Below are 5,851 nucleotides of genomic sequence, written 5' to 3' on the forward strand. Positions count from 1 at the left end.
CTATATTGTTTTCTAAGTTATTTCAATTATTTAAATATTTTGGTCAAAGATGTGTGTTTCCCCCTTTCTTCCCCGCTTCTTTAATCATCCCCTAATCGCGATCAACCGTGTTTTCTATCCTTAGAAAATACGGGTGTGACACTTACCAAATATATTAAAAGTGAAATGAGACATTTATTGGAGGACGGTCGAAAAAAGAAAAATGGAACATTTAATGGCGGAAGGATGGAGTATAAAAATACATCTTCACTCTACGTTTACCATACAAAACAATATCTCCTAAAATTGTGTATCATCCGCCTCAATTACCGCAAGTTCGCTTTGGTTGCTTTCCACTTCATTCATCTTATTTGAATCCCATCTCTTCCATCTCTTCTTCTAATTCACCGTCTTCATTTGCTGAAGTGGCATCCTGACAAGCACAAGGGTGATGCTGCTGCTTGTATTTTAAGAAATTAATGAAGACCGTTAGTATTTATTTCTCAAATTTTCAATTAAAATTCAATTATTTAAATAGTGAAAAGTTGGGGCTAATTGCATTACAACTTATGGGGCTATTATTTGAAATGCTGACGTGACGATTAAAAAAGAGTTCGTGGTTGAATGTGAATAATTTTGGAAAGTCAAAATTATCATTAATGTTTGACACCACGTACCAAAAACTATCCTTCCAATTCGAAAGAATGGACACCACTATTACTATATTAGTCATGTATAAATTATAAGAAGTTGAAATCTCTGAATATCTTCAATTCAAAGTTAGGTTTAGACTTTACTGCATATCAAACACTATGATTACCTATTAGACAGAATAGACATCCCCATGACTATATTAGTTATGTAATGTAAATGATAAGAAGTTGAAATCTCAAAATACCTTCAATTTGAACTCGTGCATATATATTCTCTAGTAGTAATAAATAATATGACTGAACATATTGATGTATTATTTGCGCTTTATTCTAATTTCTAATCCTACTTTTATTTATATTATTGAATTTAAGATTTGCATGCATTACATCAATTATCCGGTTGTGCTGTTCAAAATCAGAAATCACGCAATAAACATGTCAAAAATTAAACCTTATTATTATAATCACCAATCTATTTTATTATTTTATCACAAACTGTATACATTTCAAAGCATGTAAACACCCTTAACTTATCTTTAATAGCTCATACAAATATGCAATAATGATATGCCAATCACCATATTCCTTTACGTAAATATTTGTATGCAAATGCAATAATGAAGAGCGTATACGGGTCCAATCAAGTACTTAGGTAGGCCTAACTTATCTTCAATAACTTACCAAAAATTAACTTAGTCAAATGATGATATCCCAAAAAATTAATTTTCCTATTTTAGAGCTTAGAAAACTTACTCTATAAAAGGGGAATTAGAAATGAAGTTGATCAGTAACAAAAAAAAAAGTGGAAAAAAAATCGGAATGGAAATTAGCAATATTATTTCAGTCGAGAAAATAAAACCCTCTTCACCAACACCTCCTCACCTTAGAGTTTACAACATTTCTTTGATAGATCAGACTATGGCTTATGGGTACAACTACTTAGTTTTATACTACTTGGGCAATTACAGCAGTGATAGAATTCAACATCTGAAGGAGTCACTTTCTCGAACTCTGGTCACATTCTATCCCTTTGCCGGGATTATCAGAGATGCCCTCTCTGCAAATTGTAATGACCAAGGCCTTCCATTCTCCGTCGCCAAAGTGGAGGCCCGAATGAGCAATTTTCTGCAAAACCCTAATGTTGAATTGATGAACAAGTTCTATCCTAGAGCGGAGAAACTGCTAGGTACAGGTGATAGCATAATGGTGATTCAGTTGAACTATTTCGACTGTGACAACATAGCCATGAGTATCAAGTATCATCATCTAATTGTAGACATGGTTTCATTCTCCACATTTCTCCAACATTGGGCTGCCAATGCACAGGGATTAGGGTTAAGATTTCCTTCCTTGAATCGTATAGCCCAATCCTCATTTCCACAAAATCCCTCATTGCCAAACAACTTATTACCTTCCAGCTATTTATCCAAATACTTAAGCTCCGGAAAGTTTGTGTTGAGAAGGTACGTTTTCGATGCCCCTGCCCTATCTATTCTTAAGGCTCAAACAAGTAGTTTTAGTGTCTCGTGAGTGAATGTGGTGACCGCTGTGATATGTCAATGCTTCATGGAGGCTGTGACGAAAGAGTCCGCCGGAAAGGACATGAAACCTATATTGATGACTCAAGCGGTCAACCTACGGAGAAAGGCGATGCCCCCGTTTCCAGATGATAGTTTTGGTAATTTAGCATGGTTTACCAAGAGCTTGTGGAGCTACCCCAAAGAAAAGGAGTTGACGGAGTTGTTGAGGGAGGTGAAAAAAGAGATAACAAAGATAGATGGTGAGTTTGTGAGAAGATTGGGCAGCGATGGTGTGTATGATTTTCTGAAGGAATTGAGGAATGAGATGCCTCAAGAAGCTACTTTTCTTGCTATTAACGGTTGGGCAAATATTGGTCTTTCCAAGATTGATTTTGGTGGGGGAAAACCTGTGTGGATGTCAAGCTACATTCCGCAATCCTCTGAAGTTGAGAAAGGAGGTAATTTTGCGATCTTATTGGATTCAAAATCTGGAGGAATAGAAGCATGGACGACTCTTGATGAAAAATATGTCGCATGGTTTGAGAAAAATGATTATATTCGAAAATATGCTCGTCTTGACCCTAGTGTCATTTGAAACGCTTATACCATGACTAATTTATGTTGTGAGTCTGTACGTCCAATAGGGAAAAATAATATTATAACTCTAATGTCATGTTTGTTTGATAGGAATGTAAAATTAGCATGGAAAATAATTTTTGGGAAAATGAATCCAGAAAATACGATTTCTAACAACTTTACTTTCCCATGTTTGAAAAATTATCAATATTTTAAAATTCATATGTAATTTAAACACTAAATTAAAAATATACTCCATCCGTCCCACTTTAAGAATCCCGGATTACTATTTTTGGGTGTCCTACTTTAGGAGTCTCAGTTGAAATATTCTATAAATGACAATTGGCTCCACATTCCACAAACATTTTTCCACTCGCATTTTATTATAAAACTATATAATATACAAAAGTAAAACTCACATTCCACTATCTTTTCACCAACTTTCCATTACATTTCTTAAATCTCGTGCCGAAATCAAATGAGACTCTTAAATTGGAACGAAGAGAGTAATAAGTAAATTTTTCGTTATTAATAATTATTAATGACAATGATTGTATATTTCAATAATTTTTAAATTATATAAGATTTTCAAATTATTCATAAAAAAATATTATTAAATAAATTAATAATTATTACTCCATCCGTCCCATTAAGATGACCACATTTCATCTTTTGTTTGTCCCAATCAAGATGATCACTTTCCAATTTTGGAAATAACATCTTCTCTCATCTCTCTTCATCAAAATATTCAACTACTTTTTTTCTCTCTATTTTATTCCATCTAACAACACTTCCTAACCTGTGCCACTCAAGAACAGTGGTCCTTCCACACCACCATGACACTATTTGGTGGTGTGTCCAACCAATTATTTATTGACAAATAGAAATATAAAAGGGCACATATCCAACTAGACATGCAATTATTTAGGAAACATTCATTATACAACCTTTATGGAAAATTGCCTAATATGAATATGAAAATTACCAATATATTTTCAGCTTCTATATATATTGCACATTTATATTTACACTTACTATAATAATAATAGCTAATGTGTATCGTAATAAAAAAAAAATGGCAGTATTTTGTTAGTACTCCATTATTTTATGTGTATGATTTTCTTTTTCTTATTTTAATACATAAATAAATATATGTATGCATATAATTGAAAATTCTACATAAATCAAAATAAGTATGCCCATAATGTAATTTTTCTCTCTTTTTTTAGAGCATATAAATGATACTATATATTTACTCAATAGGTTAATATTGCAAATAAAATTAAATTATGGGCATGCTTTATATGTATAATAATAAATTTATTCATATACATAATAAATAAATAAAAAAATAATCGTATTCATACTTATAAAAGAATATACTCGCAAGTGTTAGTATGATTTCATTTTTTTTCTTATATATATGCAATATACCATATAGTAGTAGTAGTAATTTCCATATTCACATTATGCAATTTTCCATAAAAGTTGTATAATGAAAGTTTTCTAAATAATTGCATGTCTAGTTGGATGTGTGCCCTTTTGTATTACTATTTGTCAATTATTTATAAATAATTGGTTGGACACACCACCTCATAGTGTCATGGTGGTGTGGAAAGACCACTGAATATTTTCTCGGGACGGAGGGAGTAAAATACAATAATTAATTATATCAATTATTATAATCTAATTAAAATAATAAGTTTAAGATTTTCTTGGTAAGTTATTAGTTCATACTCCCTCTACCCTAACATTTCCTTTTTGGCACGAGATTTTATATAGTTTTATTTTGTGAATTAAGTATAGAGAAGATAAAGTACAAGTGAGAAAAAGTAGAGAGTGCAATGCTTCTATTTTAATAAATTTGTCGATTAGGGTGAAATAAAGGGAATAATACTTATAATCATAAATAATACAATGAAAACATAATTATTGTTAAAATTGTAGTTATTTATTAGTATTATAATTGAATGGTTCATAATTTTAAATTTACATTAAGATTGTCAAGATAACTCATCGTAATATATAATAATAATAATAATAATAACTAAAATAATAATAATAATTATTATTATTATTATAATAATTATTATTATTATAATTATTATTATTATTTAATACTATATGATTCATAACTAAAATATTATATTATTAAAAAATAATAATATTAATTATTATTTAATACTATATGATTCATAATTGAAATATTAATAATAATAATAATAATAATAATAATTAAATAAAATTATAGATGTAATTATATTTAAATATTGTTCATAAGAGTAGTCATGTTATGTTTGATTTTACTAAGATGTCAAGTTAAGGACCCTTTGTCTGGACATATCTAATGGTTGGTCTGCATTTAGGTTAAGGGCCCTATGAAAGGCATCAGGCCCAGGCAGAGAGTCATGCAAGGGCCCTATGAGGCCCCGTTTATTTTCTTGCATCAAAACTCGGTCCCAGTTAAGCAGGTCAATTTACCCATTCACTCTCCATTTCAATTAAATTAATTCACTTCTAGGAACATACATTACACCTCATTAGCTCTGTACTATTATGGGCGCATTATGGTCTTTATACGAGATTCTTCTACTGCAAAGTTGTAAAACCACACAACAGATTATTTTTCTCGAGTTGGTAGGAAGACGGTCCAAACACCCACTCATGAAACAAATACTGTGTCAAACCACGTCCCTTTTTCTAACAAACAAAATAACTTCGAATATCATGATGAGCAAACATATAAGGCTTCGCATGCTTTTGCGGGGAGATAATGGCGCAAACTTTGAGTTAAAAGTGTGTAGGTTGCTACTGGATCAAGTAGATTGTTCAAACTAACCGAGCAGATGCAGATCGAGCAGAAATGAAGTAGAAAAGTCAAAAAGCCATCTAATTGAACAATAAGAATTATCAGAAAAAGCAGACAGTGCAAGGAGTAGGACAAATGAGAGAGAATTCAAAGATAACCATTATTTTAAGTGTACAAATGTCAAATCATGGAAGGTATACCCTAGGAATTTGAGCATCAAGCCGTCCTATATAAAGGGAAGCTACATGAAGGAAGAAGGCAGCTTCACACAGCTAACCATTATACACACAGTCACATACTAGTCTTTAGAGATA

General features: G+C 31.4%; 1 pseudogene; it reads left to right on the forward strand.

The window, feature by feature from the left end:
* The first annotated feature begins 1,446 nt into the window (after positions 1-1,446).
* On the forward strand, positions 1,447-3,072 carry LOC125194848 (epi-neemfruitin B 7-O-acetyltransferse L7AT-like; annotated as a pseudogene).
* The last annotated feature ends 2,779 nt before the right edge of the window (positions 3,073-5,851 follow it).

Source organism: Salvia hispanica, chromosome 4 (assembly GCF_029641045.1).
Source record: "Salvia hispanica isolate PSC_SH4W2 chromosome 4, Shi_PSC_v1, whole genome shotgun sequence".
NCBI lineage: Eukaryota > Viridiplantae > Streptophyta > Magnoliopsida > Lamiales > Lamiaceae > Salvia > Salvia hispanica.